Source organism: Metopolophium dirhodum, chromosome 5, assembly GCF_019925205.1.
Source record: "Metopolophium dirhodum isolate CAU chromosome 5, ASM1992520v1, whole genome shotgun sequence".
In the NCBI taxonomy this organism is placed as follows: domain Eukaryota; kingdom Metazoa; phylum Arthropoda; class Insecta; order Hemiptera; family Aphididae; genus Metopolophium; species Metopolophium dirhodum.
This window is the reverse complement of record NC_083564.1, coordinates 17816441-17829942: the sequence shown is the minus strand read 5'-3', so window position 1 is coordinate 17829942 and position 13502 is coordinate 17816441. Positions and strand designations below refer to the sequence as shown.

General features: G+C 29.6%; 1 protein-coding gene across 1 annotated transcript in view; it reads left to right on the top strand.

Annotated features, from left to right (window-relative positions):
- Positions 1–11609: 11609 nt before the first annotated feature.
- Positions 11610–13502, top strand: part of LOC132944220 (protein PALS1) — a 62871-nt gene continuing 60978 nt past the window's right edge. The window contains exon 1 of the mRNA XM_061013454.1: positions 11610–12196. The gene's annotated coding sequence lies outside the window, so the exon portion shown is untranslated. The remainder of the gene's footprint in view (positions 12197–13502) is intronic.

Sequence of the window (13502 nt, the reverse complement as noted above, 5' to 3'; positions counted from 1 at the left end):
AGCTTTTTCTATCCATAGAATCTTCAAAAAATCGAAAACACAACAGCTGATGGGTAATAATATGGTTACCTAGTAGGCGTACCTGCCGCGGAGAACGGATAAAGATAAACGTAAATAAATATTATTTAAGTATCCATTGTATTTGGATTCCACGGAGACACGGAGTATGGTTAGGTTTATTATATTCTTCGACTATGGTAGGTAACAGTATTCATTATACCATGAAGTGCAAGAACTGAATCCATGGTTATACAAATTATTAGGTACCTAGTTCATAATCAATGGTAATAGGTAGAGAGCCTATATAGGCTCTCTATTAATCTCTTTATTAATAATTTTCTGAATTTTTGGTTATGTCGCAGTTTTTACTGTTTTTAGATATTTAATCGTAGAGTCGTAGGTACAGTCCTACAAAAATACACGGTACGTAGTTATACAATATGTGTACAACATTTTTATACATTTATATTTTATAATGAAATATTATATTTTTAGATAGTGATGAGAAGACAAGACTACACTGTAGTACCATAATATAATATTATTATTCACGTCTTCACGTCTAGTATTCTTGTCTATGGTCCACACGGTGGCGTCCATTTCATTTTAGTTTAGACTAACCATAATTGTTGTGAATAATCAAACATAGACAAAAAAAAGTCGATCCAAGTTCGATGAGCGATTGTGGTGGATCGAATAAAGAAGGCGGAAGCCGGAAACGCGTAGCGACTACCTACGATGAGCCACGAAGAAATGGTTAGGCACAGGCGGCAGGTAATTCCATTGTTTTGATACTATGAATCGTAGATCTAAAGCCTAAAAGACAATTTTCGATAAATCGTAGGTACGTTTTAAGATTTTACAGTTACATTCTGTTAGCTGTTTTGTGAAAACTCTGAAAGTCAAATTGATAATTATTATAGTGTTTAGTCAAAATTGTACGTTTATTTTTCTATGTCCATACATTGCCTATACCTAATCGCCTTAAAAACATAATACATCATAGGCAATATCGGGTAATAATATAATGTATTATATTCTCCATATTACTATTATTATTATTATATTAGGGTCCCTAGATTTCGTTTAAGTTGAATTTCAAAACTCTTTTTAGACCTTTTTAACCTTGAGTTATATGACCGATAGCTGCTATAGTTGTAAGGACTATAAGGACGATCTGGATTTTATTGAAGGGTGTGTTAATTTTAACATAAGTTTTCTAAAATATAATAATAGTTACGGTTAAGTTTTAATAAAATATATAAGTTAATCACATATTATTACATATTTAGTAAACATGAGATTATTTTAAGCTCAATAAAAAGAAAACTAGTTAAATTGGATTACATAATACCTACAAATATTTTTAAATTATTGTAAATATAAGATTTTTAAAATCAATAAATAAAAAAAATTCAAATTAAATAAGTAGATAATTAATCATTTAAAGCAATCAACATTTTACGATTGTAAAATGTACCCACCTCCTAGTAAATAGATTGTAAATAAAATTAAAAAACGAAATTTTTGTAAAAAAAATAAAATGGGTTGTTATAATGGTGTACAATCGTATTGTAATATTTGTTAGAAGGATGGATTTATTAAAATAAGTAGGTAATAATGTTATGGATTTTCTAATAAATAGTCATCTGTAGTCTGTATACGTACTACGTACGATGTACATATTTGCGAGTAAAGTATTTTTACTATGACCGATTTAATTGTTTTTATTTCCAATTTATTTTTTTTCAGTCCATAAGTTATTTACGTGAGAATATTCTTTCGACATTTGCATTTTAACCAGGTATAAACATTGAGAACTTGATACTTGACTACTATATTTTCAAATATAGAAAATCAAATTATCAATGTTTTCAAAATTTTAAAAATAAACGCTTATATTTCTGATATAGTTTTAAAAGATTCATTTGAGATTCCAAGCGGAGCGTTGAATGTATTGATTTTGCAATGATGTGTGTCTTTTTATTTTTATTTTTTGTGTCTGTAAACACGATGAGTAGTTGAAATAATGGTTCGATTTTCGACTTAAGTATCTTGTTCGATGGGATAGTAAATCTAGTTGGTGCATTAGGGAGGTCAAAATCCCATGTTCCCACAAGTGTTCAAAAGCGCCGAGAAAAACAAAAAAAAATTTTTTTATTTTTTTTCTATAATTATCAATTAAATTTTATTTATTGCGCCAAAAAGAGTGAAAATTTACTACAAAGCTCTGATATATTGTTACAAAATCAGTTATTTAATAGTAAAATTACATGGCACAATTTTTGTTAATAAGCATTTAAGTTCGAATTTTGACAAAATTTATCAAATTAAAATGTTCAACTTTTATAGCTAATGATTGAAAATTGAAATCAAGGTTCCACGCAAATATTTATTATATATAAATTACTTTATTCACAATAATGTTGTCAATAATTATGCTTAGTAATATCATAGGCTCTGACTGCCAGTTTTCGCTCAGAATAGTTTTTCGTATACAATAATATATTATATTATGATTGAATTTAAATTTAACACCATCCATTACAGTGGGCTACTTGTAACCATCTGTACAGCAGAGTGACACCCACTTGCCTACCTATTTTATAAGTAACACTGAAAAATGTCTCGTTTTCCTAAACTGTATAAAGTGTGTGTATTCATACTTCATAACAGGTATTGCTTATTTAAAAACTAATTAATCGAAATGGCCAATGGGTAGGTACTTCAGTTTTATATGTTTAAGTGCCTAAAGTGAAAAAAGAAAATACCTAGTGTAAGTATTAGCATTGGTGAATATACTATTAGGTATAGCGATTATAAATACTAGTACCTACCTATTTATAATCAACGGTGGTAGTTGTTTAGGTATTAGATGTATAGGTAATACTGTAATGCGCTTGCCCACAGTGGCGGATCCCGGGGGAGGGCAAAAGGGGCATTTGCCCCCCCCCCCCAATCGCCGTAGTTTTCCTTTGTTTTACACTGTGTTTAGCCTGCAATTTTGGAACTTTTTGTACTTTCCCCCCCATGCCCCTCCCAAAATTAAGTCTTGGATCCGCCACTGCTTGCCCACCTTTTTCAATTTATTTTTTCGAAATATTATTTTATATTTTTATAATACATTATTGTGAAACCCTAACAGTTGATAGATATTATTAATTATTATCTATAAACTTTGGATGGTAACCACCTCTGACGAAAATGGAATCTTAAACAGTTAGATAGGTACAGTGCGGCGGCACAGCAGAGATTTTTTGGGAGAAGTGTCCCAGACGAAAAATTGTTGTGTAGCTGGTAGGTGGGTGAATACTGCCTAGTGGACATTTGTCAGTTGTTACCGAATGACTTTTGGATATAACTAAATTCCAGGTGTAGGTTATTAGAAATTTGAAAAAATGTTATTGTCTCATGAATAAAAATTGTTTGCGCCGCCACTGGAGGTTAGGTTAAAAACCTCTTTGGTCTTAACGGACGGCAAATGTTTAAATATGTATGTTTAATAGGGGTGCCAATGAAAGTTAGCACGGCACTGATAAATTGTCTAAACTTAGCTAGGTACAGTTATCGTTACTCGTTTGTGTCGTTTGTAAATGGATGAGTTATGTGTTATTGTCAGTGACAATGTTATTAATGCAACGAGTAAGAAGTTGTATAATATAATATTATATATTTATATAATGTAGGTAAGTACCTATTATAGCGTGTTTACTAATATTCATATAAATTAATAATTAAACTGTTAATTATTACGAGTTATGGCAGTATAATAATACATAATACCTATTATTTTTACCAGTTATTTTTGGACCAACAAATTTTTTTTACATTTGGAGAAAAATAATTATACATGGTTATACATGCTTGGGGAGCGCATGGCGCTTATTTATAGTACTTATATTTTAAACATAATATACATTACATCGTGACATAATGCTAAATCAACGTTAATATTTTATTAATGATGTCATAGTATATTATATAGAGAGTAGTTATGTAATTGAAAATAACATATACCTGAGTACATATAATCGCTGTATCTCAAATACATAAAATAGGGTTTGAACTGTTATAGAATAGAGCATCACTTATTATAAAATATAAATATCAAACTATGGTCAATTACAAAATGTTTATAATTATATTAACGTATATTATATTATTATAATTTATATTACAGTACAATTGGCGATTTCTCAAATATTTATAAAAATATGAATTTATCAGTTATGCATAACCTAATTATTTGTATTGATCAATCATCAGTCGCAGCCGGTTACTTATTTAGACAATTTGTAGTTATGAGGCACAGCGGCCATACAATATTATATCCTATAGGTAGTACAAAAAAATAAAATCAAAGATCAAAAACGAGTTTACCGAACAAACAAGCACGCCTCGTAGAATAGTTGGATTTTATTTATTTTTTTTACTTGCTAACGGAAAACTTTATTTAAGTCACATTGGACTCAAATTGTTGAATTCATTTTAAACATTTTAAAACACAACAATTTGAGTATATTTTGTTTTATTATTTAAGTTTAAAACAGGCCAGAAGGCCAGACCCGTTATAAAGGTTTATGTTATAACTTCTAAAAATATAGTCGAAGTCTATGCAAAAAGTCTTCATCTTTCAAATAAAAATTATCGAAATCTAACTATATTTCACAGGCGTGAAAGTTTTTCCTGTGAGGCAAGTTTTTGTACTAAAAACTCATCGGCTCTGACTAGAGCCTTTAGTAAATAAATCATACCATGTCGACCATAGGTAATGGAAAGTTGTTAAAATTTTTTAATGGTCCATATCTACGGATAGTAATCCTCATTAATTCGATTCGCGTTGTGGTTCGTGCACTTAATTCAATCTTATAATACTCATTTTACTATTTTAGATTACCACGCAATATTTAATTAGGTTTTATACTGATCAGGAGTACGAGTATTTACTACTTTATAATATTATATTACCTATTATATAAATCTGATTTTAGATTTTGAGCGGAGCGATGCATCTATTAATTTTACAACGAAGTGTGTTTTTTTTTATTTTTTTTTTTTTTGTGTCTGTCATCACCGTTTGAGGCAGCAAAACTACTTCGATTTTCTTCAACAGTATTTTTTTAATTTGTTGGGTAAATAAGATTGAAAATTTAATACAAGGCTCTTAATATATTGTTACAATGATATTTGAAAAATATGAAAAATCCATATAGTTGCAATATTTTTTTATAAGCATTTAAAGTACAAATCTCGACACATTACGTAAAAATAACGAAAATGTGCAAACTATTTTGAGTTAGAAATTCATAAAAATTTTTCTTTTTAAATCTAAGAATTGAAAATTCAATACAAGATTCCTCATAAGCTTGTCTACCTTTATCGAAAAATAAAATATCTAAAAGAAAGTAAAATTAAATATTTATGAGTGTTTGAAGTTCATATTTTTACAACATTGGATATTCACTTGATTTCTCAAGTAGCGATTTCCTTCTTTTGTTGTAATTCAAAAACGAATAACTGTAGATACACGAACATTTGATAGAATGTTTATAATTTCATTTTCCATACACCATTTTGAAAATATTTTGACCTAATTAGATATTTAGTACCTATAGTTAAACATTTATAAAATATTCAACTTTTATAGTAAAGGATTGAAAATTTAAACACAAAGTTCCACTTAAATAGGTTAAATATAAATTACTTATTATTCAAAATAATATCATCAAATATTCTTAGTAATACTGACCACCCTCGCTCAGAATCGTTTTTCTTATACAATGGTCAATGATATTGTATCATTGAATTCAAATTTAACAATACATTACAGTGATCCAATTGTAACCTAGTGTACAGCAGAGCGACACCCACTTGACCCCCTTTTTATAAGTGACACTGAAAAATTTCTCATTTTCCTTAACTGTATTAAGTGTGTGTATTCATACTTCATGACAGGTATTGCTTATTTATAAATTAATCGAAACTGGTACTTCAATTTTATATGTTTAAGTTCCTAAAGTGAAAAAAGAAATTACCTAGTGTAAGTATTAGCATTGCTGCATATTGGTGAATATATTATTATAGCAATTATAAATACTAGTATTTATGACCAACAGTATTAGCTGTTTAGGTATTAGATGTATAGGTAAATAGGTAATACTGTATTAGATATATTTACTACATGTCCTTAATAGAATATTTATTTAAACATAATATAGTCACCTATACTTACATGCAGGCAATGCAGGTTACACTGAAAACCGTTACACTTTTACAGTAATATATAGTCTGTATTATTGCGGTTTGCAGATAATTAAAAACATATGAATATTTTATTATTATATTAATTGTATGAGTATAACCCATAAAGTTATACATAACTTTTAAGTAAATTTAAGTTAAGCTGTGTGTGGATAATCATTTTAGATTCTGAGCGGAGCGATGATTGTATTGATTTTACAATGATATGATATATACCTATGTGTTTTTATTATTTAATTTTTTAATTTTTGTGTCTGTCATCACGGTTTGGGGCAGTGAAACTGCTTCGATTTTCTTCAACAGTATCTTGTTCGATGAGAAAGTGAATCTAGTTGGTGCATTTGAAAGGTAAAATTTTACCTAAAGAAATAGTTTTCAAAAACGCTTGGAAAAAAAACATAAAAATTAAGAAACATTGGAATTTTTAAGCAAAATCGGTTTCCCACAAAATCGAATTTGGTTATTGGTGTAACTATAAAACAAATGAACATATATTCATGAAATGTCCAATGGTTTTTTATATTTGCATTTTCTATACACGATAAAATTTTAAAAATATTTTGATTTGTTTTGTACTTTTTAGGAACATTTTCAGTTTCCAATTTTATTAGTCTTTTTTTCTATGGACGTCAATAAAACTTTATTTGTTGGGTGAAAAAGCTTGATAATTTAATTTAAGGCTCTTAATATATTGTTACAATAATATTTGAAAAATATGAAAAATCCATAAAGTCGCAATTTTTTTTATAAGAATTTAAAGTACAAATCTCGATACATTATTACGTAAAAATGACGAAAATTAGCAAATTATTTTGAGTTTAGAATTCATAAAATTTTTTTCTTTTTAAATCTAAGGTTTGAAAATGTAATACAAGATTATTCATAAGTTCATCTACCTTTATCAAAAAAAAAAAAAAAATGCCTAATTAAATTTTTATGAGCGTTTGAAGTTCATATTTTTAGAATATTGGATATTCATTCGATTTCTCATGTAACGATTTTGTTATTTTGTTGTAACTCAAAAACGAATTACTGTAGATATACGAAAATTTCACTGAATGTTTATATTTTCATTTTATATACACCATACAATTTCGAAAATATTTTGACTCTTTTTGAGCTGTTTACGGATATTGTCAGTTTTCAATTTTTTTTGTTTTTTTTTCTATAAATATCAATAAAATTGTATTTGTTGGGTAAAAAAGCGTGAAAATTTAATAGAAGGCTCCTAGGTTATTGTTTCAAAGGCAGATGAAAAAAATTAAAAATCCTTGGTCACAATTTTTATTTATAAGCATTTAAAGTTCAAATTTTGACAAAATACGGAAAAATCACGAAAATTAGTAAATTATTTTGAGTTGAGAATTCATAAAAAAATTTCTTTTTAAATCTAAGATTTGAAAATGTGATATAAGATTACTCATAAGTTTGTCTACCTTTATCAAAAAAAAAAAATGTCTACAAGAAACTTAAATTAAATTTTTATGAGCGTCTGAAATTTATATTTTTACAACATTTGATATTCACTCAATTTCTCATGTACCTAACAATTTTCTTATTTTATTGTAATTAAAAAACGAATGACTAGATACTTGAAAATTTCACTGAATGTTTGTATTAGCATTTTCTATACACTATAAAATTTTGAAAATAATTTGACTCTTTTTGAGCTGTTTACGGACATTGTCAGTTTTCAATTTTTTTAGTTTTTTTTTCTATAAACATCAATAAAATTTTATTTGTTGGGTAAAAAAGCGTGAAAATTTAATATAAGGCTCCTGATATATTCTTACAATAGCAGTTGAAAAATGTTAAAAATATATAATCACAATTTTTTTTTATAAGCATTTAAAGTTCAAATTTTGACAACATTTATCAAATTTATAATTTATTAATTATTTTGTAGTTAAAAATGTATAAAATGTTTAACTTTTATGGCTAAGGATTGAAAATTTAAAACAAGGCTCCACGTAAATAGGTTATATATAAATTACTTTATTCACAATAATATCATCAAATATACTTGGTAATATCATAGGCTGACTGACTGTTTTCGCTCAAAATCGTTTTTCCTATACAATGATATTATATCATTGAATTCAAATTTAACACCATCCATTACAGTGACCCACTTGTAACCTACTGTACAGCAGAGCGACATCCACTTACCCACCTTTTTTATATTGTGAGTACTTATTTATAATGATTTAATCTAATATTTTGATGTATTGTTTATAAAAATTAAATGTCTACAAAATTAAAAATAATATGGGGATATGCCATTAGATATCTATCGCTAGCTGGTTTGTTTAACAATAATTATACGCCAGATGTCCGGAAATTCAAATCCAAAAAAAAAAAATATTTGGTAAATCAAGCGTTAAATCGATGATTACATACTATAGTAATTACTAAATTATATATGAATTTTCTATTTTTAAATATTATAGTTTATAACGTTATTCCAAATTCAAACATTAAGTTCAATTTATATTCATATTTGGGACAGGAGATTGTATGTATAGAGTAGTGTGGCAGGCAGCAGGTAAAAAGCTATCTACTTTTATATAATATAGGTGATCATTTATGTATGAGTCATTCTATTTATGAGTCGTAATGCAGAAAAATTACCTAACTTTAAATATGTTTCAAAAGATACTGAATAAAATAAACTTTATTTTTGTACATAAGCCATAAGGCAAACATATTTTACAATATTTGTTATGTTTTTCGATATATTTCAGTGGCACCGAAGTACAAAATTATATGTATGGCAAGGATCTCCGACAACCACCCACCCTACCCCACAAAACCCACTAAAAAAATTTGAAACCTCCTCACAGTCTCACAAACAATTTTCCATCCACTTTTGTTTTATTTTTGATCAGACTTCTCTTCTTTTTTCAACCAATACGTAGGTAATAATATTAAAATAATAATTAATTAGCTGCAACGACTGCAACGATAGTCGATAATACAAAATACAAAAATATAAACAAAATGCAACCTTTTATATTATATTATAATATTATGTATACAATATTAATATTGTTATTACTCTCGATGGGCAATATTACTTAATAATTTGTGATCCTATTCCTATTAATTTTCATAATTGTATTCTCCTATGAACCCACCCCCAGCTAAATGTTTATATGTATCGGTGCCATTGATATATTTATCCATATTATTATAAACTATTGATTTAGTATCGATAAACACGCACACTTTAACGACGTTAGGTTAGGTTAAGTTAGGTCTTATAAAACCTAAAGATTTAAGATGTACCTACTACGTACACAATAATTTATACCTCATTGCATTAGTTATATTACAAAACGAAGATCATAATAGGTAGTATTACACTATTTTGTCGTGAAATTAATTTTATTATTATAATTATAGTAAGTATAGGTACTCACAATTATATTTACATATTTCGCATTTTTCAAGTGTTTCAAGGATTTTTAATATATATCTACATTTTTTATAGTTTTTATTACATGTTTTGTAATTTTTTTATGCGTAGAAATCCGAACCTTAAAGTTATAAATATTTACATTTTAGTGTTCACAACGGTCGGTGCGTCGTGTTTGTTTTAAAATCGTGACTGCACGTAGGTATAAATGTATAATGGTATAACAGTTTTTGATAATAGATTTTTAACATTTTGACCGACTAGGTATATTATATTGCTTTTAAATTTTATTTTCCGTCACGCGTCACTTTATCGAGCGCCGAGGTGAGCCGAAGCGAGACGCGTTGGCCAACACCCGGTCACTGCAGTGTCCCAAGTAGTATTTTTTTACTTTCAAACATTGGTTGTGTTGCTAAATGCTCAATTGCTATTGGTTTCCACTTCCTGATGTTTCTGGCGCTGTTAGCTTCAAACTCCTCATTCTGGTGTGTATAATACAATTTTTTTTAATGCAATCACAAATTGCAATACCATAATATGGCATACCATTTAATAGGTATAGTTTCTTTATATGTTAACAACAAGCCAGTTATTTAATGTAATCTGTACCCATAGTTAAACATAGGTACCTTTAATTGATATCTTATATGTATATAAATTATTTAATTATTGCAGTTTGGAGCGTTAGTGCTCTACAGTCCAATACAGTAACTAAAAGTTATGATTTTTCGCGTAAGTGTGTAATATAACATTATGCAGCAGCAGCACCATCACTCACCTGTAATAATACAATAAGTTTTTTTTCTTGTGGCTTTCTGTGTTAGTATTGGGTTATTTTTTTTAACAGAGCACAACATTATTTCGAAAACTTTCAACATTTTTCAACTTTTTATTTCTAAGAAATTAAACTCAATGTAATTTGAATATTTTGTATTTCCTTTAAACTTAGGGCATCGATGGAAAACTAACAAACAAACTATAAATCACAAAAACTCGGACATATTTACTATAAATATCGATTTTTTAATAATAAGCAATTTAAGTTTCGATAAGAGGATTGGCGTTTCCCGAAAAACGTATGGTGCTATCTAAACTTATAAACCCATCTATTATTGGTTAATTCGATACGTGTACATACTATATAATCAGTGTTTGGTAAGTTCCTCATAAAAAGGAATTCGTTCCGTTCCTTGTTCCTTATAAAAAAAAGAATCCGTTCCTTTGTCGTTCCTTTGAAAAATGAACGAGTTCCTTTTTTAGTTCCAAATAAAATTAAAATTCTTATAAACATGTCATATTATAATATGATATACCTATGTCTTATCAAAAAACCAATTTGAAAAAAAAAATGTTTTAAGGGACCCGAGCCCTGTGCCCCCCCCCCCCCCCCGATTGCCACCTATAATCGGCTATGTTCGTCGATGGCGTCAGAATTCGAAACGCGCACCGGTCGCGGCGACGAAGACACGTGTCACGCGCTTGCGCGCTTGTATATATAATACCATACGTATGGTAACGTGCAGCGCCCGGTCCACGTGCGCGCTTTTCGCGGTTACCGGAAAGCGGTCGCCCGCGCGCAACTACCCTTGGCGGTGGCTGGGCCGCTGGGGTGGACGGGGGCCACCTTATATCGAGAACGCGTAATATACGCCGCGTCGGCCCCGACGCGGATGCTGCGTGCGGATCGCCCAGCCGCCGCCGCCGCTGATCAATAAACGGCAGCAGCGCGCCCCCGAGAGCTCGGACCGCCGGCCACGCAGAGGCTCGGATGCGTAGTGCACGCGCACAGCGCGCCGCCCGTTACTCCGCCGAACGAAAATGATGCCTCGCGAGACCTCCGCGCCGCCGCCGCAGCCGCTTCGACCCTGCCTCGCCGACACGTTATTATGGGCGCTCGCCGCCGCCTCGTAGTCGTCGTCGCCGCCGCCGCCACCGCCGTCGTCGTTCTCCCGGCAATACCTCTCCGGAGATAATATTTTAGAGGTACGTGTGCGCTCGTGTGTGTGTGTGTGTGTTTGTGCGTGCGTGCGCGCGCTCGCGTGTCTGTGTTTCGGTGAGTGCGCGGGCCATAGCGTACGGACCGACGGACGGACAGACGACGGACCTCGTTGACGAATATAATAATAATAATAATAACAATAATTATTATTATTATTATAATTAAACACGCCTATGCGCACTATATAAAATAATATAACAAAACATAATATTATATAATATTACATTATTAAAATATTGTGTGATAATAACTTTTTTTTATCGTTCGTGACACATCGATTCCTATATTATATTATACATGATAATAACGATATAATATCGCCACCAAGACTGTCGTCGTAGGGTAGTTCGTCGAAGCGTTGTGGTTTTTTGAGAGCGCGTTCGGGTATCGGATACGAATACGTCGTCGTCAACATATTATTATTATCATATTATTGATATTATATTATACAATTGTATATTTTTATTATTATAATATTATTATACTGTCGGTCGCCGCACTGGGATTTTCCGGGTCAAGTAAGTTATACCTACATAAACGTACACATTATAATATTAAATGTACCTATAGTACCTATGTATGCCCGAAGTCTTGTAAAGTATATACTTTATTTTTGTGTTTGGCTTTCGAACATTATTTTTACATTTTATGTTCGATTTATCATTGATTTCAATTTTTTATCATCATCAACACATTCGTGAATCTTCCTAATATATTTTATGCAAACAAAATATATTCTTTATAACTAGGTATGTGGGAGTGGAATATGTTATACAAAGTAGTATACTTATTTAGTATTCTACAAATCTTATGTATTATACAGAAATAATTCTAGAATTAGGGATATACATTTTTTTTTTATTTAAAATTTTTCTTTATATAATAAATAAAGAAATATATCTACTCCTTTAAGCCAAGGCTTGTGACGGAGTAGAGAATGTTGACATATAAATAATATAAATTTTGAAATGTAAATTAGTAAATTACAAAAAACACCTTATTAACTAAAAATTTATGAAAGACACAACTTTCTATAAAAAAAAAAAAATAAAAACAGAAAATCTAAAGCAATACAAGGAATTCATATTACAAAGAATGAAAATACAATAAAAGTAAACATAAATTAATACATATAAAAATAGACAAAGAACAAACTCAAGTCCAGTCCCAAATTTCAACCGGAAATTAGAATACCTATGTAATTAAATTAATTAAAACACTAGATAATATTTGAACTAAAAATAAAATGAAATTTAAAATTAATAACAATAAAACTATAAAATCACCAAAATACGGACTATTATACTAAAGGAGTAGACAATTCAGCAAATAGCCACTTATAAACTTCATTTTTCCCATTGACTACGCCACCATGAATATTTTTTTTGGTTATAGTCGACAACTGGTTGAAATATGTTGAATCTAAATAATCTACAAAAGATTGCCCAAAGGTTTTTTTTGTGTACTTTACTGGTGAATTATTATAGGTTCTATGTTCTCTTAATTGAGAAAAATCTGTATTATTTAAGCCTTAAGGGGTTAGTACATTTTTTTTATAGTAAATACTATTGCCAATTGTTTGTATAAGTATCTTATCGGAAGAACTCCTAAATTTGAGTAGTTTAGTCTTGATGAACCTACTAAAGATTTATTTTTTGTTTAGTATTATTCTTAGTATCATTATTTTGATTCGATTGAAGACATTTTAAATAGTTATCTTTGACACCTCCCCAAACTAACAGGCCATACTGAAAAATAGATTGATAAAATGCAAAATAAATGGTACGTAAAATATTTAAAGGCAATAGATCTTTTATATAATGA